The sequence below is a fragment of the Chiloscyllium punctatum genome, chromosome 38 (assembly GCF_047496795.1).
Source record: "Chiloscyllium punctatum isolate Juve2018m chromosome 38, sChiPun1.3, whole genome shotgun sequence".
In the NCBI taxonomy this organism is placed as follows: Eukaryota; Metazoa; Chordata; class Chondrichthyes; order Orectolobiformes; family Hemiscylliidae; genus Chiloscyllium; species Chiloscyllium punctatum.
Window position 1 is genome coordinate 72,231,144 of NC_092776.1, and position 17,606 is coordinate 72,248,749.

Sequence of the window (17,606 nt, forward strand, 5' to 3'; positions counted from 1 at the left end):
TCCTATGCCGAGAACATCAGAGTCAATGTCCCTTCCTCTACTCGGACTGACAATTTACACTTCTTCAATCTCCTCTGATTCCATTTCCCAAAGAGCTTCTCAAGATTTCCAAAGCTGGAGCCTAAATTATATGGTTTGCTTCCTAAACAATTTACCAACTGCCAACTGACAATATTTTCACAGTATCTCTTCACAATCCTCTGGCTTGCACCATGTCCAGGGATGAGAAGTCCTGTTTGGTGGAGAGAGTTCCTAGGCTTGGTGAGTTTCACTTTGGAACAAAGATGGTTAAGTGGCAATTTCCTGCGGTTATTTGTAATGATGGGAAAGGGAGCGGTGGGGAATGAGCACTCTGACGAGCAGGAGGAAGTGTTGCCAATGACCAGAGTCAGAGAACAGAGGACAAGGGATGAAAGGAATCTAATGAAAAGCAGCACTTCTGCTCAGGGCGTTCAATAACAACTGCAGAAACCCGATGTGTCGGGCAGTCTATCTGGAAAGAGAAACAGAGACAATGTTTTAAATGTGGAGCATTTCTGATGAAGAACTCGAGTTTCAAATTACAGGCCTGGTTTGCAAAACAGGCTTTCTGAACGTTGAATTGTTCCAGCAGGAAGGCATTCATAACGTAGCCAGCAGGATTCGAACCTACGTGGGGAAACCCCAATGGATTTCTAACCCACCGCCTTAACCACTCGGCCATGACTACAGACAGTGCTACACCCTGAGCACTGACCAAATCAGCCGATATCTCATTGAAAGCTGCCGCTGACTTGATGAGTTAAATGTTTCCATCTCCTTTCATACCTTTGCTGTCATTTGTAAGGTGCGAGACACCAATGTAAAAGAAGAAAAGCACAAAGTTAGGAAAAGATATTTGCAGCAAAATTGAGTCAAAATTATTTCTTGAAAGGAAAATTACACTTGGCAATTTGCTCGATCTCTTTGCGAACATGACCAGCAGAGGTAATCAAGGGAGCTATTGATCTGATTATTCTTGGACATGAAACAAACAAAGGTTAGTGACATATTCATTTCTTTTTTTAGCGAACGAAATGGTCTTTCCTGATGGTTACAATGAAAGAGATGGTTCCCAATAAAAGACAGAGATTAAATCACTTGGAGATATACTTCAATGTGATACGATTCACTTTCAGCCCCTAATTACCCCAGAGATGGAGGGGGTGAGTTACTTTTCTTCACTCTTCAACTCCACAACATGGAGGTAGAGACATGAAACCGCTAGAGATGGAGTTCTTGAATTGGGAACCAGCGACACTGAAGGAACTCGGCAAAAGTGAGGACTGCAGATGCTGGAAACTTGAGTTTAGATCAGAGTGATGCTGGAAAACACAGCAGCATCGGAGGAGCAGGAAAGTCGATGTTTCTGTTGCCAGTCATTCTGCGTTCCGCAAACATATTCGTTTTTGGCTCAGATTTCCAGCAACTGCAGCTATTTGTATTATGTTAACATTCATCATGTTTTGGACAAAACCAATGAACTGCTAGCATCGGAAAATCTGCAGAAGTACTGGTACACCGATATGTTAGCTGAACAATACAAACATTCCATGAGCGGGAATAAGATCCGGGCCACGGTGCTGAGAGAACCGAATCTTCACAAGTAAATAACAAGACAAGGCGATAGATACTATCGTATTTGGTGTAAATAAAACACCCTTTATGAACATTTTCGTTGCAGATTATTTTCAACTTGTCTTCGAAGATTTACAAACTGGGAAAAGGCATTCCGCCTGTGTGCATTGCGGCTAGTCAGAGAGCCATCTATTCCAGTCGCAGTTTCCAACTTTGGCCCAAAGTCTCGTGTGTTCTAATGTTCCCAGGGCAAATGTCAATGACTTTATCCTGTGTTCTTAAATGGCACAATAATGGGGCTGAAGTATGACACTTCCACAACGACTCGTAACTCTTTTGAGGAACTCATGCTCATTTCACCCACAAAGGTCCCCCCAACCCGACAGAGTTCTCCGTTGTAGTGAGCTGGAATTTTAAATGGACAATCGGACAAATGCAAGTTTTAAATGCGGAAGCACAGAAGAGACAACCCGGCAGGACTTCACAGAGGAGCGTCAACGTGGGGCACGGTTAAAGTGAGGCATTGCCCTCGAACCAGGTAGGATTCGAACCTACAATGTTCTGATCCGAAGTCAGACACGTTATCCATTACGCCACTGGCGCAATACACACGCTCAGCATCGGCGGAATGACGATACGTAATGCCATGGACTTTCACGGAATCAGAATTTAAAAGATGAACAAGCAGCGAAGATAATCACCAACACTGCTTCACTTCGAAGTTTCCAATTTGTGAAGCAGTGCCTTTCACTGGCAAAGGAGTAACATTTGTCCTCAGCTGCCTGCTTCAGGGTCGTCTCCTTCTCTGCTGGAAGTGTCCATCGTTTTATTCACAGTCCCGACGCGATTTCATGATCCACTCCAGTGAAAACGTGTCATGGTGTCGTCCAAGCAAGACCCTGCCGAAACTCAGCGAGAGACATCTGGTCATTTCGAGCTCAGGATGTGGAATTAGACGAGCTGCGTGACACCTTTTATTGGCGCCGCCACTTCACTGCAAATTAGCGGCTCAAAACGAGCCATTGTTAGCATCAGCTTGATTTGTACCTTCCTGCAGTACATTTGCTAAACAACATCAGATAGATCCCATCCAGCCCAGCTGACTTATCTATTTTCACACTCTGCAGTAATTCTAATATCTCTTCCTTGTGAACCTCAATCTCTTCTAGTCTAGACGCAAGTATCTCTGTATCTTCCTCGCCAACATTTTCATTATCTATAGCGAACTCTGTCGAAAAATATTTATTTAGTGCTTCCTCCACCTCCACTGACTCCACACACGACTTCCCACTATTATCCTTGATTGTCCCAAATTTAACTCTCGTCATTCTTTTATTCCTGACATACCTATGGAAAACCTTAGCGTTAACCCTGATCCTATCTGCATCATCTTCTCATGTCTCCTCCTGGCTCTTCTCAGTTCTCTTTTTAGGTCTTTCCTGATATCGTTGGAACCCTCGAGCGCTCTAACTGAGTTTTCACGTTTTGTCCTAACATAAGACTTCTTGTTCTTCTTGACCAGGGATTCCACTTCCTTAGTAAACGACGGCTCACGCGTTCTATATCTTCCTCCCTGCCTGACAGGTACATACTTATCTAGGACACACAGGAGCTTTTCCTTGAATACGCTCCACATTTTTAATGTGCTCACCCCCTACAGTTTCCTACCCCACTCTGCACTTCCTAAATCTTTCCTCATTGCATCGTGATTTCCCTTCCACCAGCTGAAACTCTTGCTCCGTGGAGTACACCTATCCCTTTCCATCACGAATGTAAACCTGAGAGAATTGTGATCGCTGTCTCTACAGTGCTCACCTACTTCCAAATCTAAAACCTGGCCAGGCTCGTTACCCAGTACTAAATCCAAAGTGGCTTCTTCCCTTGAAGGCATGTCTACATACTGTGTCAGGGAGCCCTCTCGCACACACTGGACAAAAACTGACCCATCTATTGTACTCGTGCTGTAGTGATCTCAGTCAATATTTGGATATTGTGTTGAGTGTTCCAGAGTTTTTCATTGTCCCACAGTCCAGATGAAGTTTGTATTCCTCAGGTACGAGAGCGAGAATTCTTTCAATATCTTAGATCAGTTCCTGTGCCGAGAACATCAGAGTCAATGTCCCTTCCTCTACTCGGACTGACAATTTACAGTTCTTCAATCTCCTATGATTCCATTTCTCAAAGAGTTTCTCAAGATTTCAAAGCTGGAGCCTAAATTATATGGTTTGCTTCCTAAACATTTTTCCAACTGCCAACTGACAATATTTTCACAGTATATCTTCACAATACTCTGGCTTGCACCATGTGCAGGGATGAGAAGTCCCGTTTGGTGGAGAGAGTTCCTAGGCTGGTGAGTTTCACTTTGGAACAAAGATGGTTAAGTGGCAATTTCCTGCGCTTGTTTGTAATGATGGGAGAGAGAAAGGTGGGGAATGAGCACTCTGACGAGCAGGCGGAAGTGTTGCCAATGACCAGAGTCAGAGAACAGAGGACAAGGGATGAAAGGAATCAAATGAAAAGCAGCACTTCTGCTCAGGGCGTTCAATAACAACTGCAGAAACCCGATGTGTCGAGCAGTGGATCTGGAAAGAGAAACAGAGATAATGTTTTAAACGTGGAGCATTTCTGATGAAGAACTCGAGTTTCTCGAGTCGAAGCAAATTCCAGGCCCGGTTTGAGAAGCAGGCCTTCTGAACTTTGAATTATTCCAGCAAGAAAGCACTCATAACAGAGTCAGCAGGATTCGAACCTACTTTGGGAAACACCCATTGGATTTCTGATCCAACGCCTTAACCACTCGGCCATGACTACAGACCGCACAGCGCTGTTGAGCATTGACCAAATCAGCCGTGCTCTCATTGAAAGTTGCCGCTGACTTGAGTGACATGTTTCCATCTCCATTCATACCTTTGCTGTCATTTATAAGGTGCGAGACACCAATGTAAAAGAAGAAAAGCACAAAGTTAGGAAAAGACATTTGCAGCCAAATTAAGTCAAAATTATTCATTGAAAGGAAAATCCCACTTGGCAATTTGCGAGATCTCTTTGCGAACATGGCCAGCAGAGGTAATCAAGGGAGCTATTGATCTGAGTATTCTTGGAGATGAAACAAACAAAGTTTAATGACATATTCATTTCTTTTTCTGGCGAAGGAACCGATCTTTCCAGATGCTCACAATGACAGAGATTTTTCCCAATTAAGGAGGCAAATAAGTCCCATCTCACGCTGACACCATCGTGAGCGCTGCTGTTTCACAATGCCACAGAGTCAGGGTCAATTCCCGCCTCAAGCAACTTAATGTGTGGAGTTTGCACGTTCTCCCCGTGGCTGCGTGCGCTTGCTCTGGTTTTGTCCCACGGTCCAAAAATGTACCGGTTAGTTGAAATGGCCGTGTTAAAGTGACGGGGTTAAAGGAGAGGAATGCATTTGGGCTCGGGCGGGTCGGTGTGGAGTTGCTGGGCCGAAGGACCTGTTTGCACATTGTAAGTATTCTAATCTACAGTAATCAATGACCAAGGTACGGCGCACGTTGTTCGATGGGGCATATATAACTTTTCAATTGTTTTTCTTCAAAGTTTCTTTCCAATTCAATCGGGAGAGGAAGAAGGGAAATGAATGTCTCCCATAATTCTTGCCTTCTTTTATCATTCACAGGCGGTATTTTTTCCTGTACTTTTTTTTACACTGTGGGTACTGTTAGTGTTCTTATAAGCCACAGTGGCTGGTTTCCTCTTTCCTCAATGTTCCTCATCTCTACCCAAACACACTTTCCATCCTTATCTCCTGAATCAAAGTAATCTCTAACCATTGCATAATTGCCACGGAAACTGGGCTTTTCACACGCCTGTGTATGTCATTTCCCAATATTAATTGATCGTTTACTGTGTTGCAATTGCGCACGAGAAGAGGAAAACAAAATAGAGGCCGGTGGTCCTAGGTTTCAAACACACGTAATTGCAGCTAAAACGCAGGTTACTGCACACAATGCGATCACGGAAGCATGCACCGAACCGTCAGGAAGCACACAATAAGTACAATGATGGATGTCATGAACAGGAATCGAAACACAACAGAAATACATCTCTTGGGTACTATTTTGGACGTATTTTTCAATGAGCTATCGTGTTTTACATATACTCCTTCGGGAGTTACCTCACACAAGGAAGTAAGCAGTGCCGCAGACGGTCATATAATCCGAGTTCCAAGTCCCGGAGTCAGAGACACTCAGTGCCCTGTGTGTACCTACAAGGAACAGCTGTGCATGGGGTTTACAGGGTAACTGAATTGCATGAATGCAGCTCGATCGTCGTCTGTCTGCTTCTCCGCTGTAGTTTTCTGTGCAGTCCCTGCGTGTAATCTTGTCAACTACGTATGTCCGGCACAAGATGGGCAGTGGTCACTTGTCTCTGAGAGAGGCTGTTGGTTTATGTGTTGTCATAATTCCGAGTGTAAGGAGGAATCTGGCTGTCAGTTCCCAGAAACTTACTTTAATAAATGGAAGCGTGCTTTTTAACTTGCCGCGTGGCATGTACTCGTTGCAAAGTTCGTGCACTGCGAATCACGTTTCGGGACTATCCAATTTTGGCAAAGAATTTGTGTGGCAGTCACGAGTTGCCACGACCAGCTATCCCTAGTAGCAATACGGACAAATGGCAAGAACTACAAATTCGATTAGAGCAGCACAAGTTTAATCTGACAGGGCAAACAGAAGGCAGCCAGAAGATTTCTGGGTGTACGGCAATCACCCAAGGTACCTTTTCATATGAAAGTCTGTGCATCAGTAGAATCTGGGACCCAAGTAGTCAATGTTGGTTATTCATATTCCAGACAAATTGCGTTGTTCCCCGTTTACTGTGAAAGTGAATAGACACAGTTATTTCACCGTTATTTCGAAAGAAGATCCTGCATTGAATCTGTTCGCCGTTCTTTGATGCTGTGGCGAAAAGGTGGGCAATCGTGATGTGAAACGTTGCTATACTTTCATTTCCTTCATTACTGTCTTGGTGAGGGAGAAAGGTGATTTGCTCTCTCGATCAGAATGGGGCACTGGCGCATTGATGGCCTAATTTAGTCACGGATATACTTGGAAATGTTCACTTTTAATGGTTCGTTGTTGTGTTTTGTTTTATGATACTTGAGCACTTTCTGGGGCTTGACAATACACTAAATCTCCAGTAGGTTTGGAATTGTCTCGCTGTTATTTATGCGAGCAGTTCATGTCAGAGACGACTCACAGTGCCTCCCAGACAGCACTTAAGCTTCGGTGTTTCTGATCATGGTTCTGCCTTTTCAGTTTTGATTCTGGTCCACGATAAGAGCTGTCAGTTTTTGGATTCGCTGGAGAGCAAATTTGGTAATGCGATATGTGAGGTATTTTTCTTCAGCCAAAATCTTTGATGGCGAACTTGGGAAAGTGTCAAGAAGAATGGTCATTGGCAGCAAATATCCGGAAAACCTTCATCTCTGGATCGGTTGGGCTCATCCACCCTCCAAACAAAATAACCAAACTCGCTGGCTGAGTAACAAATATCATGCGGTTTTTTTTGCAAATGGTGTATTCAAACCGTTGCCAGTGGCTGGAGCATCTCAGACTTGTCGAGCATGGAAACAAATCCCGCTATCCAACTTGCCCTTGCTGAATAGATAACCGAAATTAATCCATACATTTCTGCCAATATTTGTGCCTTATCTCTCCGAGGTCTTCCTGTCTATGCATCAATTCAGATGTGTTTGAAATGTTGTGAGTGCACCAGACTGCCACTAAATGTGACAATTCATTCCACACACACAAAACTTCTGTGTGAAAATAATGTGTCCCTCACATCCCTTTTAAATTTTTCCTCTCTCACATTAAACGTTTGCTATGTAGATTTGAACTCGCGTGTCTTGTGAAGCAGTGCTCCCTGACTATTTACTCTGTCTGTCTTCCTCATGATTTTATAAGATTCTGTGAGGCCATATCTAAGCACTGAAGCTCCTGGGAATCTGACGAAGCCTATTAAGTTTCGTTCTCATGTCCAAGCAGTGCAAACCTTGCAAATCCTTGTAAAGGTTTTCTAAACTTACACTTGCAAGAAGTGTGTCCAGCTGCAGCACTTGTTTAATCGCGTGGCCACTCTGGAGCTGTGGGTGGACTCACTGTGAAGTGTCAGCAATTCTGGAGAGTTATGTTGCCTCCCAGGTGCTCAGGCCAGGGATGTCGCCCATCGGCTGAAAAGCATTCGAAAAGGGGATCGTGAACAGCCAGTTGTCTTGGTGCATACAGGCACCAACGAAAAAAAACGAGATGAGGACGTGCAGGGAGAATTCAAGGAGCTAGGAGAGAAATTAAAGAGGAGGACCTCAAAGGTCGTAATCTCGGAATTACTGCCGGTGCCATGTGACTGCCAGCGCAGAAATGATTTTAAAAATGGCACGGTGAACACGTGAGTTGAGGAATGGTGCTGCAGGACGGGTTTCAGATTTGTTGGATTTTATGACCACTTCTGGGGAATGTGGGACTATAAGAAAACTGACGATCTACATTTGAACCAGACAGGAACGTATGTCCTTTCGGGAGTTTTTGCTGCTGCTATTGGGGAGCTTTTATACTAATGTGTCTGGGGGCTGGGAACCACAAGATTAAACAGGTCGGTAGTGAGGTGGAAACTGGAAACGCTAAGAATCTGGAAGCTAGCATTAAAATGGGAAGAGTAGGCAGAGAGCAGATGAATGCAAAAGAACTGGTGGCCTGAAATGCATCTACTTTAATGCGTCGAGTATAGACAGATGAATTTAGGGCTTAGATTGGTGCCTGGGAATATGACGTTATTGCGATTACAGAGATTTAGTTGATGGAAGGGCATGGTTGGCAACCAAATATTCTAGGATATAGACGCTTCAGACGGGACAGGGAGGGAAGTAAAAGGGGAATGAGTTGCATTGCTGGTCAGGGATGATATCATGGCTGTGCGAAAGGAGGACACCATGTAGGGCTTTTGTCGTGAGATGGAGCAGTGAAATAAGAAGGGTGAGGTTAGATTTTTGGGGCTGTATTACAGTGAGCGTGAGGTGTAAGAAAAAATAGTTAAACAGATCATGGAAAGACGTAGAGTCAATAATTTAGAGTTGATTGGAGATTTCCATTTTCCCAACATTGACCGGGATACTCTTAGCGTCAGAGGTCTGGATGGAATACCATTTGTAAGAAGCCTCCAGGTGTGTTTTCTGGAGCGGTATATGAATAGTCCGACGAGGGAATAGGCCATATTGCAACTGATATTGGGGAATAAGCCAGGGTTGGTGATAGCAGTTGCCTTGGGTGATTTCTTTGGGAAGTGTCCAATATTTTGTAAGTTTTAGAATACTCATTCACAAAGATGAGAGTGGTCCTGAGGAAAGAGTACGAAACTGGGCCAAAGCTAATTATATCAAAATTATGCAGGAGGTCGGAAATGTGGATTGGACACAGCTATTTGTAGGAAAGTCTACAGTTCATATGTGTCAGGCTTTCAAAGCTAGGTTAAATATAGTGCAGGAGAGGCATGTGCCGTTGAAGGCAAAGGATTTGAAAGGCAATATTCGTGAACTGTTGATGACAGGACAATTGTACGACTCGCCAAGAGGAAAAGGGAAGCATACATAACGCCTCGGCAGCTAACAACTTAATGGTCCCTGGAGGAACATAAGAAGAGTAGGACAAGTATTAAACGAGGAATCAAGGGGTTTGAAAGGGGTCATGAAACAACTTCACGCTAGCACAATTAAGGAGAATCCTAAAGCCTATTATTCATATATAAAAAGCAAGTGGGTAACCAGAGAAAGGATTGGTCCACTAAAGGAAAATTAAGGAAGGCTGTATGTCGAATCTGTGAGAGTATGATTCTGAATGATTATTTTGCATCAGTGTTCACTGAGGAGAGGAAAATGATGAATGTTGAGTCCAGAGTAAGACATTTGATTAGTCTGGATCATGTTGACACAAGTAGGGAAGCTGTGTTGGGCAGGCTAGGGGTAATTAATGTGGACAAATCCCCAGGAACGGATGGGATCTATTCCTGGTTCCTGAGTGATGTGAGAGAGGAAATAGCTGGGGCCCTGACAGATATCTTCGTGGCATCCTTCAGCACACGTGAGGATCTGGCCGACTGGAGCGTTGCTCATATTGTCCCCTGTACAGGAAGGATAATAGGGATATTCCAGATAACTACAGAACAATGGGCCTAACATCAGTGTTGGGAAAGGTGCTGGAAAAGGTACGGAGGCATAGGATCTATTCATATTTAGAAAATAATGTGCATATCAGTGAGAGGCATAGAGTTTTTCGGGGAAGTGCCCAAGTTAATAGATGAAGGAAAGGCTGTTGATGTCATATCCATCCACTTCATTAAGGAGTTAGATAAGGTTCCCCATGGTAACCAAATACAGAACGTAAAGTAACATGGTGTGCAGGGTGTTCTAGACAGGTGGATAAAGAATTAGTTGAGCAACGGGAGACAGAGAGTGGCAGTGGAATGGAGTTTCTGGAAATGGAGAAAGATGACCAGTAGTGCTCCACAGGGGTCAGTGTTGTAGCCACTGTTGTTTGTGATATACTTAAGTGATCTGGAAGAGAGCACTGTTGCAACGATCAGAAAGTTTTCAGATGTCACGAAGATTTCTGGACTAGCAGAAAGTATAAGTGACTGTTAACGAATACAGGAGGATCGAGATATACTGGAAAGTTGGGTGGAGAAGTGGCAGCTGGTGTTCAAAACAGACAAATGTGAGGTGACGCATTTCGGTCAGTCTAATTCTAGGTGGGGTTATACAATGAACAGAAGAGGTTTGGGGGGAAAATGTTGATGGACAGAGAGATCTGTGAGTGCAGGTCCATTATACACTGAAGTTTGCTGCACAGGTGGATAGAGTAGTCAAGCAGGCATATAGTATGCTTGGCTTCATTGGATGGGGTATTGAATAAAATGGCTGGTAAGTCATGTTAAAATTGAACAATACATTGGTCTGGCCACACTTAGAATACTGTGTAATTTTCTGGTCGCCACATTACCAAAAGTATGTTAACGCTTTGGAGAGGGCGTGTAAAAGGTTTAAGCAGATGTTGCCTCGTATGGAAGGAGCAATCTAGGAAGAGAGGTTGAGTAGGTTAGGTTTGTTTTCATTAGAAAAAAGGAGTTTGAGGGAGACCTTTTTTGAAGTTTACAAAATCATGAAGGGTACAGACATGGTAGATAGAGAAAAGTTTTATTTCCCAGGTTGAAGGATTAAAAACGAGAGGTCACGCTTTCAAGGTGAAAGGTGAAAAGTTTAAGAGAGATACTCGTGGCATCGACTTGACACAGCGGGTGGTGGGTGTCTGGAACGCGTTCCCAGCAGAGACGGGAGAGGTAATCACGGTAAATACGTTTAAGATGCGTCTGGACAGATGCATGAGGAGGTGGGGAGCAGAGGGATACAGATGCTGAGGAATTGGGTGACAGGATTAAACAGTAGATTTGGATCGGCTCAGGCTTGAATGGCTGACGGGCCTGTTCCTTGTCTGTACATTTTTTTTGGTCTTTCTTCTTAAATTACGCCAATTTCATTCCAAAATTTGCGAGGTCTAAGTACCTGAAGTGAATCCATGCTGAAACACAAGTCATAACAAATCTGAGTGCTGGCTTTTGTGTGGTAGTGTGGTCGAGCGGTCTAATGTACTGGATTTTTAAGCTTCAGTTTCTATCGAATCGTGGCTTCGAATACCAGCATTGTCAGTGAGCAACTATGTGGAGATGTATGTGAGAAAACTGCGCATGTGTGGATGCCTTTTAATTTGAGTGTTTGCAGCTCCTCAGTGTGCTTACCCTCTCGGTGATAAATCAGCGATCGTCTCTGAAAACAACGCAAGATCCTGCTGTCTAACAGATCCTCATATCCCGTCGATAACTTTGTTTTTGGATATCTGCGTTGCCAGTTTCTGTATCTCAAATGGTCAGCGGAGTTGGCTGAAATGTTGGTGGTTCGAGCCCACCCAGGGAATAAGCCTCAAATATTTCAGCACAAGCATTTACCCCGACCATGTATTCTCATTGTAACCGGGAAAACTCATCCATGATTCACCCCAAGTCCGCAGGGAGTGAGACGTTTTCACGCAGCAGAATACGACATCACTTTCTCCAAGCTCCTGATGCCAACAGAAAGCGGCCACTGCAGCTTCAATCAGCGACTTTCTGCCAAGCCATGGGAAACAACTCGTGGAAACTCCTTCCTTAGTAACAGCTCTTTCCGTGTGAAAGGAGCAAAACTTTCACTTTAAATTGGAAAGGGCTTCAGGACATTGGAATGTTGCTCCAGTTCTTGGAACGTATTATAAATAAAACTCCTGACTTGAAAATAAGAAGTGGTAAAGGTTTTAGATAGAAAGAACAAAGAAGGTGTTGATTGAGACGACTCTGTCTCGTCAGCAGATGGGAAATTCCCAAAACTGTAAACAGAAATGATTGGGTTTCCTTAGGCAATTTCCCGACTGATTTACTGTCTGCCAGAGAGATTGGAAATCACATCAGCGACATAAAGGTGAGGGTAAAAATATGACGATATTAAGGTTGAACCTTAAATCCCGGGACAAGTGCGGAATAGATTGTAATGCTTTGAAGGAATAACTGAAGTGAAAGGTGTGAATGATATTTTTGTGATTAGGAGGAATGAACTGGATCCTAACAAATTGCTGATGAATTATGCACGCAATATAATAGCAAACTAATCCACAGTGCACCATGCTTGGTTAGCTCAGTCGGTGCAGTGTGAGATGCTTAATCTGAGGGTGGTGGGTGTAAGGCTCACAATGGGCGCTTTCACTGCTTAATACAATTCCGGCTCTTCGTTCCACGTGCAGTATTGCAACCCTTCGCAGGGGAATGTTCTTGCTGCTTTCATTGACACATCTGTCCGCCTGCTTTTGATTACAAATCGGTTTCTGAGTGAACACTGTTTCCATTTTACTGGAGGCGCCAGAGACAACTTTATCAATGCAGCCGAAAATACAATGAACGATGTCCTTTTGAAAACGTGAGGTTCCAAACCAACCGTGCACCACCCAAAGTGTTCAAAGGCACGGAAATCGAATGGCCACTTGCGAGGGGTCTGACAGAGACGGATCAATGTCACATGGGCCCTGAACCAATTTTCAGTGATTCAGATTGTTCTGATGGAAACCGAAGGGTACTCTCCCTCAACGTTTTGCTTTTGTTCTTCTTGTGTTTAACGTAATGAACAGTATATTGTCAGTAACGAGAGTGGAGGTGCGGCAGGATCGTGAGGTTTCAGTGTGGGACATAGACACAGTAAGTCAAATATACCCAGAGCACGGGAGAGCTGTTTGGTCCAGGATCACTGACATCTTCTGTTTCTAAACCAACAAATGAAATTACTGGAAACTCTCAGCAGGTCTGGTAACATATTGGAAATATAAATCGATTTAAGACTTCGGGACTAGTGGCACTTCTTTTCCATGTCCATCTCCACCTGCTTTTGCACACTCTTCATTTTTATTGAATGTCTCCTGACTTCCAACTTTCTATTCAGCTTCTCTTTTATTACTTCCTCTCCAACCATTTTCCCAGTCTCCAATTTTGTATCAGACCTGTTCCATCTTTCACATTGCCCAGGACTTCGAACTGAACAAATAACTCTGATTCTGTTTCCTTAGATAGCAGATGACCAGAGATTGGAAGGCAGTGTTGCTCTGAAAACTCATCCATGATTCACCCTGAGTCCACAGGGAGCAAGATGGTTACACGCAGCAGAATACGACACCATGTTCTCCAATTCCCCCGGTGTCAACTAAAAGCTGCCACTGCAGCTTCAATCAGGGCTTCCTGCCAAACCCTGGGACACAGCTCGTGGAAACTCCTTTCTCATTAACTGCTCTTCCCGTGGGAAAGGAAGAAAACTTCCATTTTAAATTGGAAACGGCTTCAGGAGATTGTAAGGTTGTTCCTGTTCTTGGAACGTGTTATAAACAAAACTCCTGTCTTGAAAATAAGAAGTGGTAAACGTTTTAGGCAGGAAGAACAAAGAAAATGTTGATTGTGAGGACTCTGTCTCGTCAGCAGATGGGAAATTCCCAATACTGTAAACAGAAATGATTGGGTTTCCTCAGGTAATTTTCCGACTGACTTACTGTCGGCCAGAGTGACTGGAAATCACTTGGTATGAAATTATTCGGGTTGAATCTTAAATGCCGGGACAAGTGTTAAATAGATTGTAATGTTTTGAAGAAATAACAAAAGTGAAAGATGTGAATTATGTTCTTTGTGATTGGGAGGAATGAGCTGGAACTTTGCAAATTCCTGTGCCAGGTGAATTGTGCTCAGAATGAAATAGCAAACTAATTCGTCGTGTGCCAAGCCTGGATATCTCAGTTCGGTGAAATGTGAGGTGTTTAATCAGAGAGTCGTGCATCCAAACCCCATAATAGTCGTTTTCACTGTTTAATAGAGTTCCAGCTTTTCGTTCCACATGCAGAATTGCAAACCAACGCTGGTGGAGCATTCTTGTTGCTTTCGTTGACACATATGTCCTCCTGCTTTGATCATATGCCGGATTCTGAGTGAAAACTGTCTGCACTTCACTGGAAGCGCCACAGACAACTTTATCAGTGCACCTGAAAATACTATGAATGATGTCCATTTCAAAACGTGAGATTCCACTACATACGTGCACCAACCAAAGTGTTCAAAGACACAGAACGCGAATGGCCATTTGTTAGTGGTCTGACAGAGACGGCTTAATGTCTCATGGGTCCTGAACAACAATTAACTGATTCAGAATGTGCTGATGGAACTGAACGGAGCTCTCCCTGAACGTTTTGCAATTGTTCTTGTTGTGTGCTCATATAAGTTTATGTAATGAACAGTTTATTGCCAGTAACGAGGGTGGGGGTAGGGAAGGATTCTGAGGTTTCAGTGTGGGACAAACGTGATCTGATCGAACGGGTAAGTCAAATATTCCTAGAACGTGGGAGAGCTGATTGGTCCAGGATCACTCCCATCTTCTGTTTCAGAATCAACAAATAAAATTTCTGGAAATTCTCAGCAGGTCCGGTCGCATCTTGAAAATGAAAACCGAATGAGATTTCGGGACTGGTGACACTTCTTCTTCCATCTCCATGTCCCTCTGCCTTTCTACAAACTTCCTCTTTATTGAATTTGTCCTGACTTCAAACTTCATATTCAGCTTCACATTTATTGCTTCTCTCCAAACATTTTCCCAGTCTCTAAAATTGTATCATGCTTGTTCTATCTCTCACTTTGCCCAGGACTTCCAACTGAACAAATAACTCTGTTTCTATTTCCTTAGATACCAGATTGCCAGAGATTGGAAGACATAGGAGGGTGGTTAGCGCTTTCCGAATATCTAGTCTGCTCCACCATTCGATCTTGGCTAATATCGTTCTTAACCCCATTCTCCAGTCCTCTCCCTGAACACTTAATCCCCAGTCTTAGGATCCAGTCTTTTTCCCAGAGTGGGTCCTAATCCGTCCCCAAACCCTCCACATGTGTTGGCAGCTGTTACACCGTGTCTACGTGTCATCAATCTCAGTTTCAGTGATTCTCGGCAAACACGAACTGTTCTGAGCAGCTCGATCGTGTCTCTGGCCCCACTGTGATCCTGTGGTAGAGTAGTAATCATCTTCATCTCCTACGGAAAGGATCGGCGCTTCAAAAAAAAACGGACAGAAAGAAAGATAGGCTTGTGAGTCAAGATATGTGGAGGTAATTGCTTTCTGACCTGGTCAGTAAACCTTACTCTGTATATCCCCGCACATTCTAGCTGTTGTGGTGAAAGGGAATACAAGTCCAATTAATTGCCATCTACGCTTTTATTCGATATGTATTCTTCCTTGTTCTGAATATGCAGGGATGTTTCCAGCACTGATGGTCACCATTTCTAAGAGTGCATGCCGCGAGCCCTGATATTTTCTGGAGAGTAGCCGTATCAGTTTGTGCGAAAGTGACCCAGTACAAAGCTTAGAAGAAACATTGTTGTTCCCTCTTTACGGAAAACAGTCTTTCATATCATGATCGATGGGGCTTTATTGCATACTCATCAGCAAGCCTTGTTTTGAATTTACTCGCTCAATACTACTGTAGCGGTGGAATGAATATAATTCCGAATACCTGCTGCGTGAATTTCATTCTCAAAGTTCTATTCACAGTGGTCCTTCATATGTGGCGATGTTTATATCACTGCTGGCCATCCTGTTTAAGAGTGCAGTTACATATGTTCCTCTGTCTTGGCGCTGCAGGGAAAATTGTCTGCGCCTTTTCAGCCAATATTTCCTGGATATTTCAACATGGTATTCTTTATTTTTTCATTCATGTCCATGGACACAGTTACCGGGCACTGATCCTTTCTGTAACAACAGTACCGCATTTACTTTACATGCGAAGTTGGCCTGGATCAGTAACAAGGAGAGTATTCATTTCCTTCTGTCACAGCGAACACTGGATTCATGATGGTAGTCTCTGTCAAATGCATCCGAAAATGTGCTCTGAAAGCTTCATTTGAACGCTGTCTGGCGTTTCTCAACGTGTGTCAACCAAAACCAGAAATCCTCAATCATAGTTTGGAGCAGTTCACATATTCGATTTTCGAAGCAGCAGACACGGATACAGTTCATTCAGAATGAAAAGATTTCCAGGCACAGATGAACTATCGACTCTTGTTCTCTTACTGTTACTAATATTACCGTGTGGCCTGAAGTCTAAGCCATGTTGTAAATGAGGAAATCACAGACAGGCTGCCGAATGACAGTATGTATTTTGTTTTCTTGTTCTCACAGAGTTCCAGGAAAGTATGACAGCGAGGCAGAGGAATGCAAGTCACGTGCAGCTCTTGTGAAACACCTTCAGTCTGATTCACTCATCAACAAGAAACGTGAATGTGACTAAAGCGGGAAACCTTTTCACAATTGAACAAAGCGCAATCACGAACAGCGACCACATCTTTGACATCTCAGATCGCCTTTGACCTTCCCTGAATAGGTATAGGAACTAATTTTTGCACACCTCAAAGTGAGAACTGTTTGATATACTGACAATAAGTGAGTCACATGTCCTTGATTCCCACATAGGTTTCCAACTCAGCTTGCAGCCAGGTGGCAGTTGCTCATGGCTCTGCAGGATAATGCACTATTATGGAGTAATAACATGAAAGTTGGAACTCTTATTGGCTCTGGGTTTCGAATACTCTTGCTACGTGTTCTGCCATTCTCGGATTCCAGTGCTAAACCAGTTTTTCAGTTCATCTGAGCAGCAGGAGAGTCGGCGTTTCTGGCAGGAGCAGAATTCATCATCTCCAGTGATCACTTTATCTGAGGAGAGAAAATGAGTAAAGTTTTATACAGCGAGTAATCGGAATTGCATTCCGTTTCAGCATGGCAGCAGATATGGGCTAGCAAATTCAACACCATATGTTCTGATAAGAACAACAAGCACGACCGCTCAGATAGAGCAATTCCTCCCCACCGCTTATTCTGCAGACCTGGTGCAGTTGCTGTGAGTATGCTGCAGGATATCATCAGGTACATGCTCTTGGGTTTCCGGTTTTGGCCTGTGTGCTCGCGTGGCTGAACAACCTGAGACTCTGATTTCAGATTCCACTTCTTAACAAGGCTTGTGTTTGTATCCCTGCGCGGTCACGTGTGCTAATGGATTAATCTGGCAACGTTTTGCAGGGATGAGTTTTGTTAAAGTTGAACAGAAAAAGTAGTCATTTCTTCTAACCCGGCTGTGATGTGGCACAGCAGAAAACAACCAACATGTCAGTGCCCACGCTGGCTTCCCCTTCTGCTGTAGTTGTCACGTTCCCCTCCAGCTCGAAAGGCCACCAGCATAATATGCAACTCAAAAACAGGCTGCGCCAATCTTTCGTATTCCAGACAATTTGCATTTTTCACAGTTTCTCTGAAAGTGAATGCAGATATTTATTTCCCTGTTGATGTGAAATTAGGTTCTACATTGAGTCTGCTCGAAGTTTTCTGTTGGTG

The 17,606-nt window shown here is 43.7% G+C and overlaps 3 non-coding genes across 3 annotated transcripts; all 3 read right to left on the reverse strand.

The window, feature by feature from the left end:
• Positions 1-627: 627 nt before the first annotated feature.
• trnas-aga (transfer RNA serine (anticodon AGA)) lies at positions 628-709 on the reverse strand. Its single transcript has one exon. It is a non-coding gene; the product is annotated as a tRNA-Ser (tRNA).
• Positions 710-2,126: 1,417 nt separating this feature from the next.
• On the reverse strand, positions 2,127-2,199 carry trnar-ucg (transfer RNA arginine (anticodon UCG)). Its single transcript has one exon. It is a non-coding gene; the product is annotated as a tRNA-Arg (tRNA).
• A 2,125-nt stretch (positions 2,200-4,324) lies between these two features.
• trnas-aga (transfer RNA serine (anticodon AGA)) lies at positions 4,325-4,407 on the reverse strand. Its single transcript has one exon. It is a non-coding gene; the product is annotated as a tRNA-Ser (tRNA).
• Positions 4,408-17,606: the final 13,199 nt, after the last annotated feature.